Source organism: Oncorhynchus nerka, linkage group LG22 (assembly GCF_034236695.1).
Source record: "Oncorhynchus nerka isolate Pitt River linkage group LG22, Oner_Uvic_2.0, whole genome shotgun sequence".
Lineage (NCBI taxonomy): Eukaryota > Metazoa > Chordata > Actinopteri > Salmoniformes > Salmonidae > Oncorhynchus > Oncorhynchus nerka.
In genome coordinates, this window is record NC_088417.1 from 17,218,373 (window position 1) to 17,234,574 (window position 16,202).

The window sequence follows — 16,202 nt, forward strand, 5'->3', positions numbered from 1 at the left end:
GGGGAAGGGTACCAAAAAATGTCTGCAGCATTGAATGTCCCTAAGAACACAGTGGCCTCCTTCATTTTTAAATGGAAGGACTTTAGAACCACCAAGACCCTTTCTAGAGCTGGTCACCCGGCCAAACTGAGCAATCGGGGGAAAGGGGCCTTGTTCTGGGAGGTGACCCGATGGTCACTCTGACAGAGCTCCAGAGTTCCTCTGTAGAGAACCTTACAGAAGGACAACCATCTCTGCAGAACTCCACCAATCAGGCCTTTGTGGTAGAGTGGCCAGACGGAAGCCACTCCTCAGTTAAAGGCACATGACAGCCCGCTTGGAGTGTGCCAAAAAGCACCTAAAGGGCTCTCAGACCGTGCGAAACAAGATTCTCTGGTCTGATGAAACCAAGAACTCTTTGGCCTGATTACCAAGCGCCACGTCTGGAGGAAACCTGGCACCATCCCTATGGTGAAGCATGGTGGCGACAGCATCATGCTGTGGGGATGTTTTTCAGCAGTAGGGATTTGGAGACTAGTCAGGATCAAGGGAAAGACGAACAGCGCAAAGTACAGAGAGATCCTTGATGAAAATCTGCTACAGAGTGCTCAGAACCTCAGACTGGAGAGACGGTTCACCTTCCAACAGGCCAACGATCCTCAGCACCCAGCCAAGACAAGAAGTGGCTTCAGGACAAATCTCTGAATGTCCAGCCAGAGCCTGGACTAGAACCCGATCAAACATCTCTAGAGAGACCTGAAAATAGCTGTGCAGCGACGCTCTCCATTCAACCTGACAGAGCTTGAAAGAATCTGCAGAGAAGAATGGGAGAAACTCCCTAGACACAGGTGTGCCAAGTTTGTAGCGTCACACCAAAGAAGACTCGAGGCTGTAATCGCTGCCAAAGGTACTTCAACAAAGTACTTAGTAATGGGTCTGAATTCGTATGTAAATGTGAAATTTCAGTGTTTATTTGTAATACATTTGCAAAAATGTATAAAAAACATTTGCTTTGTCATTATGGGATGTTGTGTTTAGATTGAGGGATTACTTTTTTTTAAATCCATTTTATTAACAAAATGTGGGAAAAGTCAAGGGGTATGAATACTTTCCAAATGCACTGTATATAAACTCAGCATAAAAAGAGACGGGACCCCAGGGACCCTGGGCATCTTTCTTTTGGTGTTTTTCAGAGTCGGTAGAAAGGCCTCTTTTAGTGTCCTACGTTTTCATAACTGTGACCTTAATTGCCTACCGTCTGTAAGCTGTTAGTGTCTTAACGACCATTCCACAGGTACATGTTCATTAATTGTTTATGGTTCATTGAACAAGCATGGGAAACACTGTTCAAACCCTTTACAATGAAGATCTGTGAAGTTAGTAGGGTTTTCATGAATTATCTTTGAAAGACAGGGTCCTGAAAAGGGGACATTTCTTTTTTTGCTGAGTTTATATATTTTTTAAATATATGTGGGATTGGAAATGATACAATTACATTGATAGAAGCCACAATCTATTTGCAATATTAAAGCTGATCCACTCCCATAAAGAAATAAAGTAAAGTAAAAGCTCCACTCAACAGCATTTCTCTCAAAGATCTGGATTCTGGTGTGAACAAGATGGGAGGAGGGAAGAGGGGGGAATCAACCAACCACGAAAAATGTCTGACGTAACAGGCATAAGAGAAACGCCTGAGCTGAGTTTCCACATCTGGTTTTCAATGGAAAAGGAAGCTAGGTTGAAAATAGCTGTATCCCTGAAAACCGGAACATCCGGTTGTCGGTAACTCCTCTTTGGCTAGTCAGGACCAGCCAATTATCTCTCTCTCTCTGATGTAAAATTACTCTGTCTCTTCACACACATCAAGTGATTTCAAAATGCACCAGTCTAAAGCCAGGATGTTGACAACATTAATAATTCATTTATAGGCCCCTTTACAATTAAATGACTTACCCTTAAGTAATGTTGCAGCTGCATAAAATGTGTAAATAAAATAACGTCATTAGCCTATACCTAAGTCTAAATATGACACCTAACAGAACTGACAGATGAATAAAACATGCAGGCAGAAGAAAATCGACCGATCAAATGGTTCAGTCTTGACTCCCATCGACTGATCAAATGGTTAAGTCTTGACTCCCATCGACCGATCAAATGGTCCAGTCTTGACTCCCATCGACTGATCAAATGGTTCAGTCTTGACTCCCATCGACTGATCAAATGGTCCAGTCTTGACTCCCATCGACTGATCAAATGGTCCAGTCTTGACTCCCATCGACTGATCAAATGGTTCAGTCTTGACTCCCATCGACTGATCAAATGGTCCAGTCTTGACTCCCATCGACTGATCAAATGGTCCAGTCTTGACTCCCATCGACTGATCAAATGGTCCAGTCTTGACTCCCATCGACTGATCAAATGGTCCAGTCTTGACTCCCATCGACTGATCAAATGGTTCAGTCTTGACTCCCATCGACTGATCAAATGGTCCAGTCTTGACTCCCACGACACTGGGGGAGGTGCGAATAACATACTGCCGATAAGGCAAAGAGCGGTGACTGAAAGTAAGTTTGTGTGTGTGAAATCTGTGGGACTTACCTACACAGGTGTGGAGGTGGGGTGTTTGAGACCAAGAATTGAGAAAAAATTACTCCTCTTCACAACAAAGGCACAGATAGATAAAGTGAGGGTTGATATGGTATGATAGCATGCCATGCACATAGCTCATACCTGAAAAACGTAAGGAAACTAAGGAAAACAATGGACTAAAAACAATGCCGATTTCATCCCATATCGGTAATGAGGGCGAAATGAGTCTTTAGAATGCCTTAAACTTTTACTGTTCTCCATCTATATCTACAGAAAGCAGTTGCTTTATATCAATTGCTATTAAAAATTAAATAAAAAGAATGGAAGAAAAATGGCAAATGTCAAAAAGGATGATGATGATGATGATGATGCATCAAAGAAGAAGAAAAGTAGACATGCTGAATGAAGAATGAAGCTTAACATTCGGGGGGTTGAAAATGTGCAAGGACAGCCCTCAGTGTATGGGGACTTAAGAGTTAAGAGGTGGGATGGAGGCAGGTAAAAGAAGAGGAGGTCAAGAGGGGGAGGGGAAGAAACAGCCTTATATTTACCCTCGAGAGACCAGGGCAAAAAGGTGTCTGGGCTCGGAGCTCAGGGCTGGGGGGGAGACGACGGCCTGCCTGCCCACCTCGAGTGTCAGCACCCACTGATCACACTGCAGGGAGAGCACAGAGACCGCCGTCAATACACAGTCATGTCGTCTGCATGTACAAACACACACAACAACAAAAACAACAACAGCCTTCTAAGCATGCACTGATGGATTGTGTGTGTGTGTGTGTGTGTGTGTGTGTGTGTGTGTGTGTGTGTGTGTGTGTGTGTGTGTGTGTGTGTGTGTGTGTGTGTGTGTAGACTCAGAGCAGGTAGACTTTGGTTTCTGGTCTTGTTAAGCTGTAAATAAATCAAACAACGTCCCGTGTGCTGTTATCACACGATGTCACTGAGCACCAACACACACATCCTGCCCCACAGCTAAACCCGGAAACCATGGCCCCTTGACCTGATGGGATTCAGTCAAGTCATTAGAAAATAGGCCTACTGCGGGATGGCGAGGCAAAGCGGAGGCCCAACCAAGACACTCATTCTCATTAAGGAATTTATTATTTCCAACATGGCAGACTAGCACTGAAGCCTACTGACAGATGATTATTCTGGTAATAGGTGAGGTAAATACAAGGATGGGTGGACACAAGGAGAGGACATTACAGTGCCGAGCCACCGACAGATTATCTACTTTGTAAAAGAGGTTTGGAGGGGGGGTGCTAAGATGAGGGAGCAGGGTAAAGTAGAGACAGAGACAGAGGGAGAGAGAGACAGAGACAGAGGGAGAAAAAGAGACAGAGAGAGAGAGAACAAAGGATGGATAAGAAGAGGAAAAGCTAGAGGGAGGAAGGAGAAGATGGCTAGCTAAAACAGGACAGATAAGACGAGTAAGTATGGATGAGAGACGGGGATGAGAGAGGGAGAGAGGAAAGAGCTAGAGAGAGAGGGAGGGAGGGAGGGAGGGAACAGTGGGTAGAGAGAGAGAGAGAGAGAGAGAGAGACAGAGGGAGAGAGAACAAAGGATGGATAAGAAGAGGAAAAGCTAGAGGGAGGAAGGAGAAGATGGCTAGCTAAAACAGGACAGATAAGACGAGTAAGTATGGATGAGAGACGGGAATGAGAGAAGGAGAGAGGAAAGAGCTAGAGAGAGAGGGAGGGAGGGAGGGAACAGTGGGTAGAGAGAGAGAGAGAGAGAGAGAGACAGGACAGAGATTATCAGATTAGTGGCTGATAAGAGCTCCTAATTAAGAGGCAGAAAGAGGGGCAGTTATCATGGGACCGGGAGGAGACATTTTAGGTTCAAATTCCTTTTTAGCCACTGCACTGTGTGCAAGCATCTTAAACCCTGTTCACATCAAATGCTACAGGTGCGCCCTGGCCTGCATACATGCTCTCTTCCGAGGGGACCAACTGTGGCCTGGTGTCAGAGTTCAGTCCAGTAGAACGGTGTCAGAGTGCAGTTCAGCAGGACGGTGTCAGACTGCAGTTCAGCAGGACGGTGTCAGACTGCAGTTCAGCAGGATGGTGTCAGAGTGCAGTTCAGCAGGACGGTGTCATGGTGCAGTCCAGTAAGACGGTGTAAGGGTGCAGTTGAGCAGGACGGTGTCAGAGTACAGTTCAGTAGGACAGTGTCAGAGTAGAGTCCAGTAGGACGGTGTCAGGGTGCAGTCCAGTAGGACGGTGTCAGAGTACAGTCCAGTAGGACAGTGTCAGAGTGCAGTCCAGTAGGACGGTGTCAGAGTGCAGTCCAGTAGGACGGTGTCAGAGTGCAGTCCAGTAGGACGGTGTCAGAGTACAGTTTAGTAGGACGGTGTCAGAGTTCAGTCCAGTAGAACGGTGTCAGAGTTCAGTCCAGTAGAACGGTGTCAGAGTGCAGTCCAGTAGTACGGTGTCAGAGTGCAGTCCAGTAGGACGGTGTCAGAGTGCAGTTCAGCAGGACGGTGTCAGAATACAGTTCAGTAGGACGGTGTCAGAGTGCAGTTTAGTAGGACGGTGTCAGAGTGCAGTCCAGTAGGACGGTGTCAGAGTACAGTTCAGTAGGACGGTGTCAGAGTGCAGTTTAGTAGGAAGGTGTCAAGAGTGCAGTCCAGTAGTACGGTGTCAGAGTGCAGTCCAGTAGGACGGTGTCAGAGTGCAGTTTAGTAGGAAGGTGTCAAGAGTGCAGTCCAGTAGTACGGTGTCAGAGTGCAGTCCAGTAGGACGGTGTCAGAGGCAGTTTAGTAGGACGGTGTCAGAGTGCAGTCCAGTAGTACGGTGTCAGAGTGCAGTCCAGTAGGACGGTGTCAGAGTGCAGTTTAGTAGGACGGTGTCAGAGTGCAGTCCAGTAGTACGGTGTCAGAGTGCAGTCCAGTAGGACGGTGTCAGAGTGCAGTCCAGTAGGACGGTGTCAGAGTGCGTGCTGCGTACGTGATGCAGCTGTCAGACAAAGTGACAAGGGGCCATTTCCTGTATCTGAATCTCACACTCACACCTCCTTGGTGAAGGGCACTGCTACTGTGGGGCAAAGAGTTGAAGAGGGGATTCACATAATAACTTAACCTACAAATGAAACCCATCACAGAAGCTTGGTATATAACATGCTACATTGCAAAGAAGTGCTGACAAAGTTATCGCTACAGACGATAATCCAATAACATAAGTCATTTAACAGACGTTTTATCCAAAAGCAACTTACAGCCATGCGTGCGTACATTTTTATGCGCGTGTGGTGCCAGGAATCGAACGCACTATCCTGGTGTTGGAAGCACCACACTCTACCAACTGAGCTACAGAGGACCCCAGAGATGACTAGCTACAGATCACTACAGAGGACCCCAGAGATGACTAGCTACAGATCACTACAGAGGACCCCAGAGATGACTAGCTACAGATCACTACAGAGGACCCCAGAGATGACTAGCTACAGACCACTACAGAGGACCCCAGAGATGACTAGCTACAGATCACTACAGAGGACCCCAGAGATGACTAGCTACCGATCACTACAGAGGACCCCAGGGATGACTAGCTACAGACCACTACAGAGGACCCCAGAGATGACTAGCTACAGATCACTACAGAGGACCCCAGAGATGACTAGCTACAGATCACTACAGAGGACCCCAGGGATGACTAACTACAGATCACACAGAGGACCCCAGAGATGACTAGCCAGATCCAGAGGATGACTAGCTACAGATCACTACAGAGGACCCCAGAGATGACTAGCTACAGATCACTACACTACAGAGGACCCCAGAGATGACTAGCTACAGATCACTACAGAGGACCCCAGAGATGACTAGCTACAGATCACAGAGGACCCTACAGAGGCAGATCACTACAGAGGACCCCAGAGATGACTACTACAGATCACTACAGAGGACCCCAGAGATGACTAGCTACAGATCACTACAGAGGACCCCAGAGAGATGACTACAGAGGACCCCAGAGATGCTACAGATCACTACAGAGGACCCCAGAGATGACTAGCTACAGATCACTACAGAGGACCCCAGAGATGACTAGCTACAGATCACTACAGAGGACCCCAGAGATGACTAGCTACAGATCACTACAGAGGACCCCAGAGATGACTAGCTACAGATCACTACAGAGGACCCCAGATGATGCTACAGATCACTACAGAGGACCCCAGAGATGACTACAGATCACTACAGAGGACAGAGGACCCCAGAGATGACTAGCTACAGATCACTACAGAGGACCCCAGAGATGACTAGCTACAGATCACTACAGAGGACCCCAGAGATGACTAGCTACAGATCACTACAGAGGACCCCAGAGATGACTAGCTACAGATCACTACAGAGGACCCCAGAGATGACTAGCTACAGATCACTACAGAGGACCCCAGAGATGACTAGCTACAGACCACAGAGGACCCCAGAGATGACTAGCTACAGATCACTACAGAGGACCCCAGAGATGACTAGCTACAGATCACTACAGAGGACCCCAGAGATGACTAGCTACAGATCACTACAGAGGACCCCAGAGATGACTAGCTACAGATCACTACAGAGGACCCCAGAGATGACTAGCTACAGATCACTACAGAGGACCCCAGAGATGACTAGCTACAGACCACCAGGACCCCAGAGATGACTAGCTACAGATCACTACAGAGGACCCCAGAGATGACTAGCTACAGATCACTACAGAGGACCCCAGAGATGACTAGCTACAGATCACTACAGAGGACCCCAGAGATGACTAGCTACAGATCACTACAGAGGACCCCAGAGATGACTAGCTACAGATCACTACAGAGGACCCCAGAGATGACTAGCTACAGACCACTACAGAGGACCCCAGGGATGACTAGCTACAGATCACTACAGAGGACCCCAGAGATGACTAGCTACAGATCACTACAGAGGACCCCAGAGATGACTAGCTACAGACCACTCACTGACTAGACAGACAGAGGACCCCAGGATGACTAGCTACAGATCACTACAGAGGACCCCAGAGATGACTAGCTACAGATCACTACAGAGGACCCCAGAGATGACTAGCTACAGACCACTACAGAGGACCCCAGAGATGACTAGCTACAGACCACTACAGAGGACCCCAGAGATGACTAGCTACAGATCACTACAGAGGACCCCAGAGATGACTAGCTACAGATCACTACAGAGGACCCCAGAGATGACTAGCTACAGATCACTACAGAGGACCCCAGAGATGACTAGCTACAGATCACTACAGAGGACCCCAGAGATGACTAGCTACAGATCACTACAGAGGACCCCAGAGATGACTAGCTACAGATCACTACAGAGGACCCCAGAGATGACTAGCTACAGATGACTAGCTACAGATCACTACAGAGGACCCCAGAGATGACTAGCTACAGATCACTACAGAGGACCCCAGAGATGACTAGCTACAGATCACTACAGAGGACCCCAGAGATGACTAGCTACAGATCTACTACAGAGGACCCCAGAGATGACTAGCTACAGACCACTACAGAGGACCCCAGAGATGACTAGCTACAGATCACTACAGAGGACCCCAGAGATGACTAGCTACAGATCACTACAGAGGACCCCAGAGATGACTAGCTACAGATCACTGCTACAGATCACTACAGAGGACCCCAGAGATGACTAGCTACAGATCACTACAGAGGACCCCAGAGATGACTAGCTACAGATCACTACAGAGGACCCCAGAGATGACTAGCTACAGATCACTACAGAGGACCCCAGAGATGACTAGCTACAGATCACTACAGAGGACCCCAGAGATGACTAGCTACAGATCACTACAGAGGACCCCAGAGATGACTAGCTACAGATCACTACAGAGGACCCCAGAGATGACTAGCTACAGATCACTACAGAGGACCCCAGAGATGACTAGCTACAGATCACTACAGAGGACCCCAGAGATGACTAGCTACAGATCACTACAGAGGACCCCAGAGATGACTAGCTACAGATCACTACAGAGGACCCCAGAGATGACTAGCTACAGATCACTACAGAGGACCCCAGAGATGACTAGCTACAGATCACTACAGAGGACCCCAGAGATGACTAGCTACAGATCACTACAGAGGACCCCAGAGATGACTAGCTACAGATCACTACAGAGGACCCCAGAGATGACTAGCTACAGATCACTACAGAGGACCCCAGAGATGACTAGCTACAGATCACTACAGAGGACCCCAGATCACTACAGAGGACCCCAGAGATGACTAGCTACAGATCACTACAGAGGACCCCAGAGATGACTAGCTACAGATCACTACAGAGGACCCCAGAGATGACTAGCTACAGATCACTACAGAGGACCCCAGAGATGACTAGCTACAGATCACTACAGAGGACCCCAGAGATGACTAGCTACAGATCACTACAGAGGACCCCAGAGATGACTAGCTACAGATCACTACAGAGGACCCCAGAGATGACTAGCTACAGATCACTACAGAGGACAGAGATGACTACAGATCACTACAGAGGACCCCAGAGATGACTAGCTACAGATCACTACAGAGGACCCCAGAGATGACTAGCTACAGATCACTACAGAGACCCCAGAGGACCCCAGAGATGATCACTACAGAGGCAGGGATGACTAGCTACAGATCACTACAGAGGACCCCAGAGATGACTAGCTACAGATCACTACAGAGGACCCCAGAGATGACTAGCTACAGACCACTACAGAGGACCCCAGAGATGACTAGCTACAGATACAGAGGACCCCAGAGATAGCTACAGATCACTACAGAGGACCCCAGAGATGACTAGCTACAGATCACTACAGAGGACCCCAGAGATGACTATACAGACTCACTACAGAGGACCCCAGAGATGACTAGCTACAGATCACTACAGAGGACCCCAGAGATGACTAGCTACAGATCACTACAGACCCACTCAGCTACAGACAGAGGACCCCAGAGATGACTAGCTACAGATCACTACAGAGGACCCCAGAGATGACTAGCTACAGCTACAGAGGACCCCAGAGATGACTAGCTACAGATCACTACAGAGGACCCCAGAGATGACTAGCTACAGATCACTACAGAGGACCCCAGAGATGACTACAGATCACTACAGAGGACCCCAGAGATGAGCTACAGACCACTACAGAGGACCCCAGAGATGACTAGCTACAGATCACTACAGAGGACCCCAGAGATGACTAGCTACAGATCACTACAGAGGACCCCAGAGATGACTAGCTACAGATCACTACAGAGGACCCCAGAGATGACTAGCTACAGATCACTACAGAGGACCCCAGAGATGACTAGCTACAGATCACTACAGAGGACCCCAGAGATGACTAGCTACAGATCACTACAGAGGACCCCAGAGATGACTAGCTACAGATCACTACAGAGGACAGAGATGACTAGCTACAGATCACTACAGAGGACCCCAGAGATGACTAGCTACAGATCATACAGAGGACCCCAGAGATGACTAGCTACAGATCACTACAGAGGACCCCAGAGATGACTAGCTACAGATCACTACAGAGGACCCCAGAGATGACTAGCTACAGATCACTACAGAGGACCCCAGAGATGACTAGCTACAGATCACTACAGAGGACCCCAGAGATGACTAGCTACAGATCACTACAGAGGACCCCAGATGACTAGCTACAGATCACTACAGAGGACCCCAGAGATGACAGAGATGAGCTACAGATCACTACAGAGGACCCCAGAGATGACTAGCTACAGATCACTACAGAGGACCCCAGAGATGACTAGCTACAGACCACTACAGAGGACCCCAGAGATGACTAGACCCCACTACAGAGGACCCCAGAGATGACTAGCTACAGATCACTACAGAGGACCCCAGAGATGACTAGCTACAGACCACTACAGAGGACCCCAGAGATGACTAGCTACAGATCACTACAGAGGACCCCAGAGATGACTAGCTACAGATCACTACAGAGGACCCCAGAGATGACTAGCTACAGATCACTACAGAGGACCCCAGAGATGACTAGCTACAGATCACTACAGAGGACCCCAGAGATGCTACAGATCACTACAGAGGACCCCAGAGATGACTAGCTACAGATCACTACAGAGGACCCCAGAGATGACTAGCTACAGATCACTACAGAGGACCCCAGAGATGACTAGCTACAGATCACTACAGAGGACCCCAGAGATGACTAGCTACAGATCACTACAGAGGACCCCAGAGATGACTAGCACAGATCACTAGAGGACCCCAGAGATGACTAGCTACAGACCACTACAGAGGACCCCAGAGATGACTAGCTACAGACCACTACAGAGGACCCCAGAGATGACTAGCTACAGATCACTACAGAGGACCCCAGAGATGACTAGCTACAGATCACTACAGAGGACCCCAGAGATGACTAGCTACAGATCACTACAGAGGACCCCAGAGATGACTAGCTACAGATCACTACAGAGGACCCCAGAGATGACTAGCTACAGATCACTACAGAGGACCCCAGAGATGACTAGCTACAGATCACTACAGAGGACCCCAGAGATGACTAGCTACAGACCACTACAGAGGACCCCAGAGATGACTAGCTACAGACCACTACAGAGGACCCCAGAGATCACTAGCTACAGATCATTGCACGTCTAAAAGTCACAAGTATACTGTATTAGGCCTACACACTTTTGTGTGTAAAAGTGTTATTGCTACATGCATTTCACCCCAAAACAATGTCATTAATAAAATAACATAATTAACCGTGCTAATTGAGAATGGTGCCAGCATCTAAACTGAGCTGTCCAAGGTGTTTAACACCTTGTTTCATCAGCAGGCAAAAGCCTATGTTGCTTGTCATACTAAGACACGCTAAACCCATGGAGGAACCTAAGGCCATCTAGAGCGTCTGCTAGTAAGTAGCCTAAAATAGCTTTATTTTATGTAAGATAGGCAATTCTTGTCAAACCTAGAGAATTTAGAGAACAGTCTTGTGAAGACAATATAAACTTTACAGGATGAGGATGTGGAGTAGAGCCAGTGACTACGGTGTGTACTGTGTAAGAATGCTGCTGTGCTGTTCTCGGGCTGGTTGACAGGCACAGACAAGTGCTAAAGCCTGGAGGTTTGAGACCAGAGCAGTTGGCACAGAGAGTTATCACTTTCTGCCTGCTCTACACGACAGCATCCCCACTATATCAATTACAACAAAGAAAGATGAGAGAGAGAGAGGGGGGCAGAGAGAGAGGCAGAGAGAGAGAGAGAGAGAGAGAGAGAGAGAGAGGCAGAGAGAGAGAGAGAGAGAGGCAGAGAGAGAGAGGCAGAGAGAGAGAGAGGCAGAGAGAGAGAGAGAGAGAGAGAGGCAGAGAGAGAGAGAGAGAGAGAGAGAGGCAGAGAGAGAGAGAGAGAGAGAGAGAGAGAGAGAGAGAGAGGCAGAGAGAGAGGCAGAGAGAGAGAGAGAGAGGCAGAGAGAGAGAGGCAGAGAGAGAGAGAGAGAGAGGCAGAGAGAGAGAGAGAGAGCGAGGCAGAGAGAGAGAGAGGCAGAGAGAGAGAGAGAGAGGCAGAGAGAGAGAGAGGCAGAGAGAGAGAGAGAGAGCAAGAGGGTGTGGGGGAACAGACTGATGCAAAAAGGAAGGAGGCAGAGAAAGATGAAGTGAGAGAATGAGAGAGAAAAAGGGAGGTGAAAAAGACGAATGGTTTTGCAGCGCACGCCCCATTAAGAGGTGGAGGCGGGGAGGGGGAATCTGGACAAACTAGACGAGCCAGTTTCCTCCATTATGGTTTAGAGAGGAAGAGAGCCCCGTGTCTGTTTCCACAAGCTCTCTGCTGCCGCCAGAGCGGAGAAGCTATCTGCTCATTGGCTCTCCAGTCTAGTCTAACCCATGCTACAGGATAACAAGATGGGGGAGGGTGGATGCCTTAGGATAAGCCACGCCTCTCTCTGGTCTTAGCATCCTTATGGAGACTAATGGTGCACCCAACTACAGCATGGTGACTACTTCAGGGAGATGGCCTTGTCCAATGAGAAAGACAATTCTAATGAAATTTTTTTTTTTTTTTTTTAATTAGTATTATTATAATTAAGTTGCTTATTTGTGACTTGGCAATGTATATCTATCTTGTGTTTTGATCAACAACAGGAATTGAGTAGGGAATGTTTTTATGGTGTTTTTTATTCCACTCAGTTCCAATTTGGTTTCAACATAGAACAACAGCATCTTAATTTGAATACATTTTCGTTCAGAGCAACAATGACAGCAATGCAAAATATAAGTCATCTGACCAACCAGCACATGTGGTATTGTAATTCTTAATGTGCTCTGAGTTCCTTGTATGTGTGTGTGTGTGTGTGTGTGTTTGTGTATCTGTCATACTCCATCAGATAAGCATTTAGTGGCAGCTGAGCTTCTTAAACTTCCTTTTATACTACATTAATGAGAAACAACAAGTTGACCTCTGTGCTTTCAGGTTCCCCTTTTCTCCTCAGAGTTGAGAACGCACAGAGATGCAACTTTTCAAACAAAGTCTCATGAACTGTGAGAAGACTGATCCATGTGAATCCTGAATAGAGAGTTGTGAAACCAGTGAGAAGTGGTGAGTAGAGAGATTGTGGTTGGTGTGAGGTTAAAAGAGTCTCTCAAGATGACTAGCTAAAGTCTCACGTTTAAACCTGAAGCGCATTATGAGAGGATAACAGTTCATTAGAAGATCTAGCCTATCGCCACCATTCTGACTCCAGCCCAGATTGTTTGTACTGTAGCCAAATAGCAGCGTAGTAAGCTTTTTAAAATAACTTCCCAGATATAATATTAATTTAGAAACTATTGGAATGTTAAAATTATGTATAGTATAGTAAGGTTGATAGGAGGGGTTAGAACCGTTTCAGGGAACAGAAACAGAACCTGGAACGAAAGCGATCTATACTGTTCCAGAACAGAACAGTTATTTTAAAACCATGGGAACTGGTTAATAATGTTCTTTTACATTTCATGCATTTTTTTCTAGTCCCACAACAAAATGCATACGCAATGCCCTCACTGTGTCACTCAGAAATGTATTCCAGTGTCTTCCTACAAGCTGAAAATCTTGTGTTTAAGCTACCTGCCTCTCCCCCATCTGATGCATAGGCTGACATTACAAGCTTGATTCAGAAGGAGAGAGATTGTTTATTAGCTAGAGAAGAATGGATTAACTTTTTCAATGCTAGTTAAGGGACCTATAGGCCTAATTATCATGTTTCACATTGGATTTATTAACTACAAAAAGATAAGACATGTTTTTAATTATGGTGCCGCTCAGGGCACACACAAGCTTGTTAGCTAGCTAGGTCAAGCTTGACAGCGAGCAAACTCAAAGAACATTCAAAGTTCCTCCTCCTAGGTATAACTTTGTGGACCCAATTCAGATAATGCATATCATAACAAGATCCCTGGCACTTCAAGCCTCCTTCAAGCCTCCTCAACCCACTCTCTCCCCACCACAGGAGGTTGGTGGCACCTTAATTGGGGACAACGGGCTCGTGGTAATGACTGGAGCGGAGTCAGTGGAATGGTATCAAATACATCAAATACATGGTTTCCAGGTGTTTGATGCCATTCCATTTGCATTATTCCGGACATTATTATGAACCATTCTCCCCTCAGCAGCTTCCATGCTCTCTACCTACAAAAAAAAAAGTGCATCTTGCGCCACAGGCCACACTTGTCTGTCTATCACGCATGTAAACAACTAGCTTGCCTGCTCTAGCCGCACTGATTGGTCAAGTCATTTAATGAGCTAAATGTAAAAAAAGAAAAGAAAAAGGTTGATTTCACAGGTTCAAAAAGGAACAGAAAGAAACAATACAAACCAGTATTTTTTCTTGATTGGAACATGTTGAGAACTTTATTTTGCTGGTCGGAACAGTGGGACAAAATAAAACATTTTGGGAACGACTGGGAAATTATTTTAGTTCCAACCCCTGGTCGATAGTATGGTTGATACAATTATGGGAAAATACAGTATATTACATTATACAGTATATCCAAGGCTTTGGGTATCAAAAAATATGAGAGTTTACCGCCAATTAACGTAAACAGGCTAAGCAAAAGAGGACGGCACTATTATGAGCATTTACACCATTTCTCTGAGCATTTACACCATTTCTCTGAGCATTTACACCATTTCTCTGAGCATTTACACCATTTCTCTGAGCATTTGCACCATTTCTCTGAGCATTTACACCATTTCTCTGAGCATTTGCACCATTTCTCTGAGCATTTGCACCCTTTCTCTGAGCATTTGCACCATTTCGTGAATCATGCATGAGAGCACCAACTGTTCCGGATGACTGTATGATCATGCTCTCCCATAGCCGATGTAAGACCTTTAAACAAGTTAACATTCACAAGGTCTCAGGACCAGATGAATTACCAGGACACGTCCTCAGAGTATGTGCTGACCAGCCTCCAAGTTTCTTCACTGATATTTTTAACCTCTCCCTGACCCAGTCTGTAACACCTACTCTGTGCCCAAGAACGCCAAAGTAACTTGTCTAAATGACTATCACCCCCTGGGCACTCACGTCTGTAGCCATGAAATACTGGTCGTGGCTCACATCAACACCATCATCCCAGACACCCTGAACCCACTCCAATTCGCATACCGCCCCAACAGATCCACAAATGATGCAATCTCTACTGCACTCCACACTGCCCTTTCCCACTTGAACAAAAGGAACAACTACGTGAGAATGTTGTTCATTGACGACAGCTCTGCGTTCAGCCCCATAGTGCCCTCAAAGCTCCTCCCTAAGCTAAAGTCCCTCGGACTGAACAACTCCCTTCTGAAACTGGATCCTGAGGGCATCAACACATCCTCCATGCTGATCTTAAACACAGGGACCCTCAGGGGTGTGTGCTTAGTCCCCTCCTGTACTCTCTGTTCACCCACAACAGTATGGTCATGCATGACTTCTACACCATCATTAAGTTTACTGACAACATGGCTGTGATAGGCCTGATCACAGACGACAATGAGACAGCCTATAGGGAGGAGGTCAGCGACCTGGCAGTGTGGTGCCAGGACAACAACCTCTCCCTCAACATCAGTAAGACAAACGAGCTGATCGTGGACTACAGGAAACGGGAGAGCAGAGCCCGCCCCTATTCACATCGACAGGGCTGTAGTGGAGTGTATCGAGAGCTTCAAGTTCCTCGGTGTCCACATCCCTAAGGATCTATCATGGTCCAAACACACCAACACTGTCGTGAAGAGGGCACGACAACACCTCTTCACCCTCAGTAGGCTGAAAAGATTTGGGATGGGCCTTCAGATCCTCAAAAAGTTCTACAGCTGCACCATCAAGAGTAACTTGACAGGCTGCATCACCGCTTGGCAACTGCTTGGTATCCGACAACAAGGTGCCATAGAGGGTAGTGCAAACGGCACCGTACATCACTGGGGCCGAGCTCCCTACCATCCAGGACCTCTATACCAGGCAGTGTCAAAGGAAGGCCCAAAAAATTGTCAAAGACTCCAGTCACCCAAGCCACAGACTGTTCTCTCTGCTACCACGCGGCAAGCGGTACCGATGCACCAAGTCTGGAGCCAACAGGACCCTGAACAACTTCTACCCCC

At 47.2% G+C, this 16,202-nt stretch overlaps 1 protein-coding gene across 3 annotated transcripts in view; it reads right to left on the reverse strand.

The window, feature by feature from the left end:
- LOC115104914 (ras-responsive element-binding protein 1-like) overlaps positions 1–16,202 on the reverse strand; it is a 76,361-nt gene that overhangs the window by 32,648 nt on the left and 27,511 nt on the right. Inside the window, exon 2 of one of the 3 annotated variants that reach the window (XM_029626318.2) lies at positions 3,120–3,223. The exons of the other annotated variants lie outside the window; for them this stretch is intronic. The gene's annotated coding sequence lies outside the window, so the exon portion shown is untranslated. The remainder of the gene's footprint in view (positions 1–3,119; positions 3,224–16,202) is intronic. 3 annotated transcript variants of the gene reach the window in all.